This window comes from Sminthopsis crassicaudata, chromosome 5 (genome assembly GCF_048593235.1).
Source record: "Sminthopsis crassicaudata isolate SCR6 chromosome 5, ASM4859323v1, whole genome shotgun sequence".
In the NCBI taxonomy this organism is placed as follows: domain Eukaryota; kingdom Metazoa; phylum Chordata; class Mammalia; order Dasyuromorphia; family Dasyuridae; genus Sminthopsis; species Sminthopsis crassicaudata.
Window position 1 is genome coordinate 252679421 of NC_133621.1, and position 15717 is coordinate 252695137.

At 34.4% G+C, this 15717-nt stretch overlaps 1 protein-coding gene across 1 annotated transcript in view; it reads left to right on the forward strand.

Moving 5' to 3' along the window:
- NAV3 (neuron navigator 3) overlaps nucleotides 1-15717 on the forward strand; it is a 490821-nt gene that overhangs the window by 103738 nt on the left and 371366 nt on the right.

Consider the following 15717-nt stretch of genomic DNA (forward strand, 5'->3'; position numbering starts at 1 on the left):
ATGCCCATCTGCCCACGAGAAATGCTTCGAGGCTTTAATCTTCTCAGCTCTATTTGAGCTTCCTAGCTGGGATGACATCAGGAAAAAAATCACCAGAGAAGTCAAGTTTTTATCTGACAAACAGCTTGTAATTCTGATGACAATTTGTTGGTCACTGCTTTTTCTCTGGAGTTAATTTTTTGAAATGATTGAGAGTTTTCTCAATTGACAGAGGTCTGGCCAACCTCCCGAATTTGGGGATTGTCAGGACTGGGAGACTGTTTATCCTAGCCTCTTTGAAACTTTGTAGCTCCTAGTCTCCTGCTTTTTATAACTTCTCTACTATACATTCGACACTTTTGGGTGTGAGGATTCAGGATTGGTTAAAGAGCTATTTTCCTCTCACATAGGTTTATTACATAAGAGAATCAACACAGTCTGATACATATTTGTAGAAGTAAACAAGTAAAAATTAGAAGACTTCTTCTAATAGATAGAAAAGCTGTTTTTCTTGATCTTTCCAACAAAGACAGTGTGGCATGGATTTTTAATATTTTCTGGGATGCTTTGCTTTCAACTGCCTTTTCAGCAGGTTGCCCACTTGAAAGAAAAAATCTGACCAAAATATATTGTTCCTTGCATGATTCCATCATTTTGGGGATATTTCTTTGGAAAAGATGAATAATACAAATAAATGTGGACTACCTGCTGTACCTTTTTTGATGCTTACAAATGTAAAATAATAATTGATCACATTTATGTGCTTAAATTAACATTTTGCAGGGCACTCCAAAAATATTAGTGCATTTTTATAGTACTAACATTTAAAAATGCACTAAAATGTTTAGGATCTTGTATATGTGTCTCTGTGTGCATATATACATATAAGTATATGTATATACACACATATATACATACATATAGATAGATATAGATACCTCTTGTCAAATGGAGGTACATATATATAGACATATATATTGATGTGTATCTATATAAATAAATATATACACACATACATATATAATCAAATATGAAGACATACCTACATTCTTTAACAATAACCTTAAGCTATTAAAATTTTAAACTAATAACTTTTGTGACAATCTATGTGCATAGATATAAATATATACACATATACATACACATGCACATATAGATACTTAGATGCACAGATATGTAAATGTAGAAGTTTATCTGCCTTATTTGATCCTTACAACAATGCTTTGATGAAGGTGCTATTAAGTTTTCCATTTCCAGATGGAGACACTGAGCATAATATAATATAAATGTTGTTTGTCCTTTTTTCTTGAAAAGTACCATGATATCAGAGAGGTGATAACATGATATGTTTTTGAGTTGAATCTAAGTGAGGACGGGCTAAGTCTTAGACTTCACTTCTTCTTCACAACCAGCTGGGTCTAGTAGCAAGATAAACCTCAGCCACTGATTGAATAATCCTAGAAAAGTCATTAATTTTCTAATCCTCAGTTTCTTCAACTATAATTTGGTAATAAAAAGAGAACATACCTAACTCCACCTTCTGGAATAAAAACTCACTTTTTCACAAATACTGCTGGCAAAATTGTTTAAGTGATATGTCAGAAACTTGTCATAGACCTATATCTCACACCTCATACCAAATAAGGTACACGATTCTGGCATAAAGGATGATACCATAAGAAAATTAGAAGAGCAAAAGATAATTTACCCTATCAGATCTTTGGAGAAGAGAAGAATTTATGACCAAAGAAAATTTAGATAATATTAGGAAAGGCAAAATTGGGATTTGATTACATTAAATTAAAAAGGTTTTGCACAAACAGAACTAACAGAAACAAGATTAAAAGGAAGTAAAAGCTGGGAAAATATTGTTATAACCTATGTTTTGGATAAAGGCATCTCTAAAATATATAAAGAGCTGTGTCAAATTTACAAGAATACATATCATTCCCCAATTAATAAATGGTCAAATGATATGAACAGACAACTTTCAGAAGACAAAATTAAAGCCATCTATAGTCATATGAAAAAAATGCTCTGTGTCACTATTGATTAAAGAAATACAAATTGAAACAATTCTGAAGTACCACCTTACACCTCTGAGATTGGCTAAGATGACAGGAAAAGACAATGACAAATGTTGGAGGAGATATGGGAAAACTGGGACACTAATGCATTGTGGGTGGAGTTGTGAAATGATCCAACAATTCCAGAGAGCAATCTGGAACTATGTCCAAAAGACTATCAAATTGTGCATACTCTTTGTTCTAGCAGTGCCATTAGTGGATCTGTATCAGGAGGGAAAAGGATCCATATATGCAAAAATGTTTGTAGCAGTTCTTTTTGTGTTGGAAAAGAATTGGAAAATGATTAGATGTCTATCAATTGGGGAATGGCTGAACATGTTATGTATATGAGGATAATGGAACATTATTGTTCTATAAAATATTAACAAGCTGACTTTAGAAAGAACTAGAGGAGGCAGCTAGGTGGCGCAGTGGATAGAGCACCAGTCCTGAATTCAGGAGTACCCGAGTTCAAATCTGGTCTCAGACACTTAACACTTCCTAGCTGTGTGACCCTTGGCAAGTCACTTAACCCAGCCTCAGGGGAAAAAAGAAAGAAAGAAAGAACTAGAAAGATTTACATGAACTGATGAGCAAAACAAGCACAACCTGGAGTACATTGTATATTGCAGCAGCAAAAATGTGTGATGATCAACTATGAAGACTTGGTTCTTCTCAGTGATTCAATGATCAAAGGCAATGCCAATAGGGATGGGGAAACTGCCATGTATATCTAGAAAAAGAACTATGGAGACTGAATATAAATCAACACATGATATTTTCACTTCCTTTTTCAGTTTTTATTTTTTCTCTCCCATAGTTTTTCCCTTTTGTTTAGATTTTTCTCTCCGAATATGATTTATAAAGCATAGTAATAATAATAATAATAATAATAAATCTACCTCATAGTTATAACAAGATTTTTAAATGAGATAAGATATACCAAGCACATGGGAAGCTTAGAGTCCTAAATAACTTCAAGTTGTTATGATCATTTACCACTGCCAATATTTCTCCTATTGCTACTTTTGACTTAAGATATTTAGTGGATATAGTGTTATAATTAAAGTAAGCAAGACAAGGACCCAGCTTGTGTCTCAGGCATTTTGAGCAAATCATAGTTATACATATATGCATATATGTATATATATATGTGTGTATCCTGCATATTTATATACATATATAATGTATACATGTGTGTATTTGTGTATACAACATATATTAGGTAGGTTACACATATACATGTATGTGTGTGTATACATGAATGTAGATATGGTAAGATTTAGCAACAAATTGTTTGCATATCATTAGTACAAGTAAAGAGTTTGTGAACAGATAAAACGATTCCAGAGTGTAAAAGAGAATGATCAGATCGGAGAAACCAGAGACCAGGGTTGGAAAAAGCAAGGATAGAAAGAGCAAACTTAGAACTGGTTTTGTCAGGAATTGATAAGTCCTTCACTTTTACCCTTTCCCCCAATACTGAATATCTTAGGGGATAGTCTGGCCTGGTCAGAAATAGGACTTTTGGGGGTTAGAATGGATACCATTCAAAAGCCAGAAAGAAAGTCAGCTACTAACTTAAAAGCCAAAAAACAGACCTTACCTTGCTAATACTGGGGGAAAATATAATAGGGAGATGGGTCACTGTTTCATTTTTTAAAACTTTTCTCATTATGAGTTTTTTATATTTTAAGAATATTTTTTATGCTGGAGTATTAAGGAACAGGTCAATTCTCCGAGAGCCTCCACAGCTGTGAATCATAACATCTGAAGGAGTTGCAAGACATTTGCTGACACAGATGTTGCAGCCTGGAAATAAGAAAAATTGGAGTCAGAGGGAAGAGGAGAGAGGTCAGACAACACAAAGGCCTCTCAGTCAGAGAGGTCAGAGCACAGCAACTGCCTCTCAGTCTCCTTGTATCATCCTCTCACATAAAGAGATCCATTCCGCTGGGTTGGATCTCCAGCAGCCACTATCAAGTGGTTCCTCTATGCTAACACTGGAGAAAAATTAGGGTAACTTTATACTCATTTCTTTCTGGTTTACATCCTGTTAATCCTTATGGGGAAGTCTGAGCTATTCCTGAGCATGATCTTTTCCCCCAGTTAACCCTGGAATTGGACCATGATAAGCCAAGACAGTAAAAGGAAAGTCTGTGGTTAATCTGAAATACATGATTTTACTTTTACTATTTTGATAACTGTCTGGTTCCTTTGTAATCTCATGAAATTCATGTATTTCAAAATAGTATTCTGAGAAGGGGTCACTAGATTTCAACAAATTATCAAAATATTTATAAAACAAACAAAAAAAGTTATTAATTCTTCCTTTAGAGGTGCCTAGAATTGAATTGGGTTTCTGTGAACTTAGAGGTAAATAGCTTTGCTTGAGTTTTCTAGTTAGATGTGCATGCTCTTAAGATGCTATCAATCTCTAATAAAATCACCATCTTTTTTTTTTTTTTCCAGTCTGATGCTGGGAACATGATAGAGAAAGTAGAGAAAGTATATTTTTAGGTGACACTAGATGGTGTTGGCTTGTTGAAAATGAAAGCTAATAAACATATGAGGTAGAACTTAGAAAAAGATTTGGATAGACAAGTATTGGCAGATGAAACTGGTGCACACACAATATTGTCAGTTAAAAATCACAGAATATAAATCACTAGAAATGTAAGCTATGGAAGAGATAATCTTATTCAATCCCCTTAACTTTTATATTGGACAATAAAAGCCCAGAGAGTTTTAAGTGACTTCATATGTTGATGTGTACATACATATACACATGTATTCATATCTCCTTTCCTAGAACATAAACTCCTTGAGTTCATGGATTATTTCTTTATTTTCTCTTTTCTTCAAATCCTCACAGTTTGCTTGACACCCAAGATATACTTTTTCATAGGCTTTTTAAAACTGATTTCCTCCAAATTCCAGGACTTCTTGTTATGTTTATTTTAGGCATTATCTTCAGTCTTAGTTTATGCTGTATATAATCAACTTTTACAAATGCATCACTGGAAAACATTATTTCTGTGTTTCCCCTATAATATGTGAAGGCCCATATTTACTTGAGTCTTGGGCAGCTATAAACTTATTTACTTAACCTGAGCTGGTGACATTTATCAGTTTTTGACATTTATCCATATTTAGTCTATTAGCTTGACCATTGTCTGTCTGAAGCCAGAAGGCCTGATTTTCTGTTTCCTAGAAATCAGGTGATTTCAGGGAAACAGAAACCTTCCATTTCAATCTCTCCAGATAGCAACAACCAATTAGATGCCTCTCCCTCCCCTTCTCAATGTTCTCTTACTCGTGATGTAATCTTTTGTATAAAAGCTGTGTGTCTTTACTACTCCCTTAGCCATTCTACCATGAGCTTTCTCTTTCTTATCTTGTGATGGAATGGCTCATCCAGTGGAGGTTTTTAAAAAACAACCTTTCTGTTTTCTACTGAGTGATCTCTGAGTAGTCATTTTGGGTAAGGGTCTTCTACATCCCTCACACAAATGACACCTTTATTAGGGAAATTTGGTACATTTTTCCCCCTAATTTTTCTAATTTTATCTTTATTGGCTTGTTGAAATACTCTCAGAGTTGTAACTAGAAAATTTTCCACCTGGGACCATTTTTATGGGCTTCATGGGTTCATCTGAACATGTTTCCATGGAAAGCTAGAGTGAAATATCCAAGCTGTTTAGCAAGTTGGATTGGGGAGATGCTAAACTCAGTTAACATTAATATTTGCCTAATTGAACTTGCTAATTTGGTACTAAGTACTATTGTTTTTGTACTACATATGGACTTCTAGTGCAAGTATGAATCTATAAATTTGACAGCCTGATGCAAAGCTTCTATTCTGCCTTAGTTATGACATTGTTTATTGTTGGAAATGAGTTTATTTTGTTCAATACCATATAATTTCACAGATGAAATAAGTAAGAGACATTGAGAACCTCTGTCTCTGTTTATATCTTTGTCTCTCTGTCTTTGTCTCTCTCTTTCTTCTCTCCCCTATGGATTACAGAACTTTGAATACATAAAAAGATAAAACCATTTGATATGTCTAAGAAATAAAGTGATTGATAAAGGGAATAGATTAGATAGGTACACACAACACAATAATCAAGGCCTATAGCAAATATATAGCCTATAGTATTTGATAAACCCCCCAAACTACAACTTCTGGAATAAGAACTCATTTTTTGCCAAAATTGCTGGGAAAACCGGAAAATAATATGAGAGAAACTTGCCATAGACCTACATCTCACAATTCATATCAAAATAAGATCAAAATGGATACATGATTTGGGTATAAAGGATGATATCATAAACAAATTAGAAGGAAAATTTTATCTACCACATCTTCAGAGAAGATAGGAATTTATGACCAAAGAACTAGAAAGCATTATGAAAGGAAGAATGGACAACTTAGATTACATTAAATTAAAAAGGTTTTGCACAAACAACTGAAACAAGATTAAAAGGAAAATACCAAGCTGGGGGAAAAAAATTACAGCCAGTATTTCTGATAAAGGTCTCATTTCTAAAATATATAAAGAACTGTATCAAATTTATAAGAATATACGTCATCCCCCAATTGAGAAATGGTCAAATGATATGAACAATTTTCAGATGATAAAAGTAAAGTAATCTATAGTTATATGAAAAAAAAAATGCTCTAAATCACTATAGATTAGAGATATGCAAGTTAAAACAACTCTGAGATACTACCTAATACCTCTCAGATTGGCTAAAATAATAGCAAAAGATAATGCATGATAAGTGTTGGAGGAGGATGTGAGAATTGGGGCATTAATGCATTTTTTATTAAAACTTTTTATTTACAAAACATACGCATGGGTAATTTTTCAACATTGACTCTTCCAAAACTTTCTGTTCAAATTTTTCCCTCCTACTCCCCACTCCCTACCTTAAATGGCAGGTAGTCCAATACATGTTAAATATGTTAAATCAAATATATGTATACATATTTATATAGTTATCTTTCTGCACAAAAAAAAAAAAAATTGGATCTAGAAAGAAAAAACAAAACCTAAAAAGGAAAACAAAATGCAAACAAACATCAACAGAAAACATGAAAATACTATGTTGTGGTCCACACTCAGTTCCCACAGGCCTCTCTCTGGGTATATATGGCTTTCTTCATCACTGAACAATTGGAACTGGTTTGAATCATCTTATTGTTGAAGAGAGCTATGTCCATCAGAATTGATCAGATAGTCTTGTTGCCATGTATAATGATCTCCTGGTTCTGCTCATTTCACTTAGCATCAGGTCATGCAGGTGTCTCCAGACCTCTCTGAAATCATCCTGTTGGTCGTTTCTTATAGAACAGTAATATTCTATAACATTTATATATAATCATTTATTCAGCCATTCTCTAATTTATGGGCATACATTCAGTTTCCAGTTTCTAGCCACTACAAAGAGGGCTCCCATAAACATTTTTGGACATGTGGAGCCCTTTCCCTTTTTTAAGATTTCTTTGGGATATAAGCCCAGTAGTAACACTTCTGGATCATATGGTATGCACAGTTTGATTAACTTTTGGAGCATAGTTCCAAATTGCTCTCCAGAATGGTTGGATCCATTCACAGTTCCACCAATAGTGTATCAGTGTCTCAGTTTTCCCACATCCCTTCCCACATTCTTCATTACCTTTTCCTTTCTTGAACAATTACCTTACCTTGAACAATCTGACAGGTGTATAGTGGTATCTGAAAGTTGTCTTAATTTGTATTTCTCTGATTAATAGTGATTTGGAGCACATTTTCATATGACTAGAAATAACTTCAATTTCTTCATCTGAATGTTATCTGTTCATATCCTTTGGCCATTCGTCAATTGGAGAATGGCTTGAACTATTATAAATTTGAGTCAATTCTCTATATATTTTAGAAATGAGGCTTTTATCACAACCTTTAGTAAAAATGTTTTCCTAGTTTGTTGCTTCCCTTCTAACCTTGTCTGCATTAGTTTTGTTTGTAAAAAAAATCTTTTTAACGTAATTTAATCAAAATTATTTATTTTGTGATCAATAATAATCTCCAGTTCTTCTTTGCTCACAAATTCCTTCCTCCTCCGCAGATCTGAGAGGTGAACTATCCTATGTTCTTCTAATTTGTTTATGATATCATTCTTTATGTCTAGATCATGAAACCATTTTGACTTTATATTGGATATATGGTGTTAAGTGTGGGTCAAGGCCTAGTTTCTGCCTAGTATGGCAGAAACTAGTATGTTTCCAACTTTCATGGCAGTTTTTGTCAAATAGTGAGTTCTTATCCCAAAAGCTGGGGTCTTTGGATTTCTCAAACAATAGATTGCTATGTTCGTTGATTATTTTGTCCTGTGAACCCAACCTATTCCACTGATCTTTCCTTGGCCAGTATCAAATGGTTTTGATGACTGCAACTTCATAATATAGTTTTAGATCTTGTACAACTAAGCCACCTTTGATTTTTTTTTCCTTTAGTTCACTTGAAATTCTTGACCTTTTGGTCTTCCAGATGAATTTTGTTGTTATTTTTTTCTAGGTCAATAAAATAATTTCTTAGGAGTTTGACTGGCATAGCACTAAATAAATAGATTAGTTTAGGTAGTATTGTCATATTTATTATATTCACTTGACCTATCCAAGAACACTTGATATTTTTCCAATTGTTTAGATTTGACTTTATTTGTGTGGAAAGTGTTTTGTAGTTTTGCTCATATAGTTCCTGACTTTCCTTTGGCAGATAAACTGCCAAATATTTTATCCTATCAATAATTGTTTTAAATGGAATTTCTCTTTGTATCTCTTGTTGTTGGGTTTTGTTAATGATGTGTAAAAATGCTGATGATTTAAATGGATTTATTTTGTATACTGCAACTTTGCTAAAGTTGTGAATTATTTCTAATAGCTTTTTAGTAGATTCTCTGGGGTTCTCATGTCATCAGCAAAGAGTGATAATTAGGTTTCATTACCTATTCTAATTCCTTTAAGCTCTTATCTCTTATTGGCAAAGGTGGAAGCTGCTAGGTCTAGGGTCATCCTAATTGTGAATCCTTGGTATTTAATTTTTTTTTCTTTCTAGCTGCTTGTAATATCTTTCCTTGGTATGATTGTTCTGAAATTTAGCCACAATATTCCTTGGGGATTTAATTTTGGGATCTCTTTCAGGAGGTGATTGGTGGATTCCTTCGATGGCTATTTTACCTTCTGATTCTAAAATATCAGGGCAGTTTTCTTTTATGATTTCCTATAAGATAATGTCCAGGTTCTTTTTTTTTCATCATGGATTTCAGAAAAATCTAATAATCCTTAAATTATCTCTTCTCTATCGATTTTTCAGGTCAGTTGTTTTTCCTAGGAAATATATTTTACATTTTCTATTTTTTTCATTTTTTCGTTTTTGTTTGACTGATTCTTGAAGTCTTGGATTGGATCATTTACTTCCATTTGTTGAATTTTAATTTTTAGTGTATCATTTTCTTTAGTTATCTTTTTAGCTCCTTTTGCCATTAGTCAATTATTATTTTTTTTGGCTCATTGCATTCTTTTCCCATTTTTTCCATTCATTCTTGCAATAATCTCATTTCTTTTCCCTATTTTTCTTCAATCTTCAAGATCCTTTATGCAATCTTCAAAGAAAGTCTTGTGAAATGGGGACCAGCTCATGTCTCTCTCTGGAGCTTTTTCTGGAGCTGCTTTGCCTTTAGGAACCTCAGGATTTGAGGTCTGTTCTCTTTCTCCATAAAAGCTGTGTATGGTGAGAGCTCTTTTTTTTTGTTTTTTATTCATTTTTTTTAAAAGCTTGAGTTCTGTTCATTGCAAAGGAGTGACAGCTGCTTTAATTTGCCCTGGGGCAGTTCTGCTGACTGATTTCCAGTGCCTGGTAATGATAGCTAGGTCTGGCATTCTTCCAGGGGTCAGTGATTTATGATTTGTCTTTTTAAAAAGGCAGATTTGCCAAAGCACCTACTTGGAACTAGGAGAGTGGCCTAAGAGGCTCACAGAAGATTCTCAGGTGTGTGGAAGGTACAACACTCTGACTCTCTGCTCTAGCTTCTGTCTCCCTATGCTGTGGTCTGGGCTTGGCAGACTGTCCCCCTGCCTGATTGAAACAGACCTGTTCTGAAGTTCTCCCAAGGTATCTTCTTCTAGAAATGTGTTGTACTCCAAATATTTGTGGATTCTTTGACTTCAAAACAAGTTTAGAGGCTTAATCTGCTTGTTGGTTTGAGAGAAGGAGCTATCTTGGCTCTACCCCGGAAAGATCACTAATGTATTATTGATGGAATTGGGAAATAATCCAACCATTCTGGAAATTAATTTGGAACTCTGCCCAAAGAGCTATAAAACTGTGCATATCTTTGACTCAACAGTGCTAATAGTTCCTCTGTATTCTAAGGAAATCATAAAGGAGGGAAAAGGACCCATATGTGCAAAAATATTTGTAGCAGCTCTTTTTTGTGGTAGCAAAAAATTGGAACACGAGTAGATGACCATTAATTGGGGAATGGCTGACCAAGTTGTGTTATATGAAGAAAATGGATTATTGTTATATAAAAAATGAACAAGCTGACTTTAGAAAAGCCTGAAAAGCCTTACAGGAACTGATGCTGAACAAAACAAGCAGAATCATTGTACATAATAATGTCAAGAATGTGTAATTGTTGTGATATGGCAGCCATCTGCCAGTGGCTGCTGGAGGTCTAACTCAAACCTGTAGAAATGATTCCTCCATGTGAGAGGATAATGATAATGATGATAGAAGGAGACTGAGAGGCAGTTTTATTGTCTGATCTCTCTCCTCTTCCCTCTGCCTCCAATTTATTTCATTCCCAATCCACAAGCAACATCTGTGTCAGAAAAGATTGCTTTGTAACTCCTTCAGATGTTATGATGTTTTTTTGTTTTGTTTTGTTTTTGCTTGTTTGTTTTGGACATAATTATTCACACACACACACACACACACACACAGCATGGTTAGTTTGTGCATTTGCTGTTATCTGAGTCCAAGCACTGAGGAATGCAAGCAGTACGATTGTAGGATGAAATATTATAGCAGGTGTTGATCTTGTGAGATATCATGGAGGCAAACTTTCAAACAGAGAAGAGTACTATAGTCAAAATAGGCATTAAGTTTCTTGTCAATCTCCTGGCTCAGACCTTTGATGTATTGCCCCATTTGATTACCCCAACTAAAAAAGTTTTACTAAGTCTCTTCTTCCTTTCCTTCCCTGCAGATTACCAAAGGAATTCTGGGAGGATCTTACTCAAAAACAGCTTTCAAACACTGCTGCTTCTTATGTCTCATGTCTTATGTCTTATGTCTCAAGTTCAGGCGCCACTTCTTATGTCTCAAGTTCAGGCAGGAGCTACCTGCCAATGGCTCCTAGAGGTCTAACTCAGACCTGTAGAATTGATACCTTCATGTGAGAGGATGGTGATTGTTGAGAGACAGGCCAATTCTCCAAGAGTCCCCACAGCTGTGGATAATAACACCTAAAGGAGTTGCAAGGCAGTCTTTGCTGACACAGGTGTTGCAGACTAGGAATGTGATAAATTGGAGGCAGAGGGAAGAGGAGGGAGGTCAGACAATGCAACAGCCTCTCAGTCAGAGAGATCAGACAACAGCAAGGGCCTCTCAGTCTTCTTGTACCATCCTCTCACAAGAGGAGATCCATTCTGGGTTGGATCTCCAGCAACCACTGTCAGGTGGCTTTTGTGTATTTCAGCAACTCTCCTGTGTATTCTAACAGATGATGATGATATAAGGAGATTGAGAGACAATTGCTGTTCTCTGACTTCTCTGACCTCCCTACTGACCTCTCTCCTCTTCCCTCTGCCTCCAATTTATTTCATTCCCAATCCACAAGCAACACCTGGGTCAGTAAAGATCGCTTTGCAACTCCTTCAGATGTTATGATCCACAGCTGTCAAAGCTCTCAGAGAATGGACTTGCCCCTTCACCTAGACATAGTCCTTAACATGTAATGACCAACTATGAAAGACTTAGTTCTTCTCAATGATTTAGTGATCTAAAGCAATCCCAATAGACTTTGGACAGAAAAATGCCATCTGCATCCAGAAAAAATAACTAAGGAGCCTGAATGTAAATGAACACTTTCTATGTTTACTTTTTTTTCCTGTTTTCTGAATCTCTCCCATGTTTTTTTTCCCTTTTATTCTGATTTTTCTCTCCCAACATGATTCATAAAACAATGTGTATTAAAAGTAAATAAAAAGAAAAAAGAAACATATATATGTATATACATATATATATATATATATATATATATATATATATATGACTCTATTATTTATTTTGCCTTTTATTCTCTATGGATGTACAAACATAACTAGTTAACATTTTCCAAATGGAAAAACAGGTGCCTTCCCAGAATTTCACTTTTAAATAAATGAAAATCTGCATCTTAAGAACTTCTTGGGAGTCTTGTAGACTTACCCATGTGTGGCACAGATGTTAATAATAATCCTTTGCCTCTTACAAAACAAAATTAATTATCTTTTATGCTTGATTCTTTCCTGATTTTAAAAAAATCATATAATATAAGAAATTAAATGCCAAAGCAAAAATAATTTTTAAAACATAATTTGTCTTAAACTTACACAGTAATTATTTTGGGGTCAAAAATACTGGCCATCTTTAAAATTGGCTTTATTGATACCTTTTAATATTTCAATTATCCAAAATATACAACTGTACATACTGTACATGTGCCTATTCGTGTTAGCACATTCACACACACACACACACACACACACACACACACACACACATATCTCTCCCTTTTAACAAAGAAATGCAGAAGCATTGTTGATATCAACAAGTGTGCCATGTTTGATAAGTACTGCTCATTCTACACATATAGTCCAGGATTTTTCTGCCAAGATATGACTTCTGAAATAAAGATAGATATCTACATTTATCAGAGTTATTGTAAGGCAGAATTAAAACCTCTTTCAAATTTTTGTATTGTTGGTGAGTGTAATTCCTTTTCTTATGCTATTAGTATGTTGCTACTATAATACTTTTGAGATACATAGTGTGTAATGAAGTAATCAACAACTCACCTAATTAGAAGATCCAGGGAATGTTTTTCCCTTTAACCTTGCCTACAAATGAAATTCAGTGGATGGAACCCCAAATTTAGAAACAGGAGAATCTGAATTAAAATCTATCTGTAGATATTTAGTAGCTGAGTGACCCTGAGCAAATCAAATAAAATCCGTTTGCCTTAATCCACTGGAAAAGGAAATGTCTAAGCATTTCAGCATTTTGCTAAGAAAACTCCAAATATAATCACATAGGACATTACTGAAATATTAAACAACAAATTTCCTTGTAGCCTCAGAAGGAAGGAATAAACAAATAAAGAAACAAAGAGTAATAATATTTTGACAAGACAAAAGGCTAAGTACTTTATTTTTCTAACTATAGTTAAAAAGTATTTAATAATGTTTTCTACTCAATTCATTTGGCAAAAGATCATTCCAACAGGAAAGTAGAAAATGATTACATTTATAAAATGTCACAACCTCTCTGACATCTCAGCTGGAATAAATTCAGCATCTTCTAAAAACTTCATAAAGTTTTATACTTTAGTAGCTTTTAAGATAACTACACTAACAGTTTTGGAACACTCAGTCTAAGGTACTTTTAAATTAGAGACATTGTAGTATATTAGGCAAAATAGGAATGTCCTTGAAGTCATAAAAAGCTGGATTTAATTTCTGACTTTGTTACTTTGTGTTCCCTCAGGGGGAAAAACACTTAAACTCTTTGAATGAATGAATAAATGAACAAAAATGAATCAGGCATTTATTAAAGCACTTTTTATGTGCAGAAATCTCTGTGTATACTCTGTGATACAATGTGGATATAAATAGAAAAGTAAGCTAGTCTTGCCTTCAAGAATCTTATAGTGTGAGTGATTGATTACATATTTAGAAGATTTCAGTGGTAGGTCTGATGGAAATGTCCCATTATCTTGGGTAAGGGAGTACTAGATAACATTGATACTTAATTATCCACTGATTAAGAAAAAAATCTTAGTTTCTGATCTAAAACCATTAGAAAGTACAAGAACTTAGAAGGTAAGAACTTTCTTACTGATTTCTAGGAAATTATTGTATTCACTATAGTTGCTAGGCTATATATCTCACAAGGTTTTTTCTATGATGCTTGAGGGCACTAGCCTGAGACCAGGCTATTCTCTGGTCCTCAGATTTGCTCAGATGTGAAGTGAGAATGATAGTTCCCAGTATTTTTCTAAAATTATTGTTATAAGGATCAGATGATGCTTTGTAAACGTAAATTATTATAAAAATGATAACTATTAATGAGCTTAAGATCTGCCATGTTTCTGCATATAATGATGACTTTATAGATAGAGGCTACAAATCCAATGTAAAGCAAATGGGTCAATACAGTTTTTGATATAATTAATTTCTCCAGTTTTACTGATACGAGTTTCTATGTGTAGACTGTCCCCCAAAGATAAGTTGATTGAGACTTAGGATAGAATATTGCAATTATTTTTGTGATATATTACAATAAATTATAATGCCAGCTCTGCCATTCTTTCATTCTTTCCCTTTCCCTCTCCCTCTTTCTCTCTTTCTGTGAAGTATTTTTTCACTTTTTTTTCTTGTTTCTTGTGGCTTCTCCCCCTTTTAGCCTGATTTTTTTGTACAATATGACAAATATTGAAATATATTTAAAAGGATTGCACATATTTAATCTATATCATATTGTTTGCTATCTTGGGGAAGAAAGAAATAAGTGAGGGAGGGGAAAAAAAAATAAAGAACACAATGTCAGTGTTGGAAAAATTACCCATGCATATGCTTTGTAAATAAAAAGCTTTAATAAAAATAAATAAAAGAAAGATAATTTAGTAACAAGCTGGTTGAACTGTACCTTTGCGATTTTTATCATGACAGGAAAAGTTAAGCTTACACAGGACCTTGGTCTTAATGGTTAGTTGAATGGATTCATGAAAGCAACATTTTTCATTAGTTTGGGGAACCCCCAAAGACTCTATCTTCAACTGTCTTGTGTTAAACAGTGTTCAAAGAACTTTTTTATGCTGATGATGCTCAGATGCCTACAGCACTGGTCTCTCTCCTGACCTTAACTCTTACTTCTTCAACTGTCTATTGGACATCTCAAACTAGATGGCCCACAGATATCTTTAACTCATCATGTTCAAATTGAACTTTCTAGGAGAAATTGGGAGGGAGGACAGAATAAAGGGAGGTGGGGAAGCCCCATACTTGGTTTCAGCAAACACTGATAGTTATTTTTCCTAGCTTGGAAACAGCAATTGATCCTCAGGGAACTCCACCAGATCTCTGTTTAACCTGTCTAGCCTGGGTGGCCTAGCCAAGATGGGTAGCCAAAAGAGGTAAGCATTTTGGTAGTGAACACGTGGGTCTTCTGACCAGGTGTTCACTCGGGAACCAACAAGTCAGGGCATCAGTTAGGGCATTATGTGAGTAGGTATAATAAAGGCTTTTAAGATTACATGTGGCTGTTCTTGAGTGCGCTACCGGTTATTAAGCTATAGATTCAAGAGATTGTGGCCAGAGACCTTTGAAAGCCTCAGAGGAGGCGAGCCGGGTAGAGTTCAC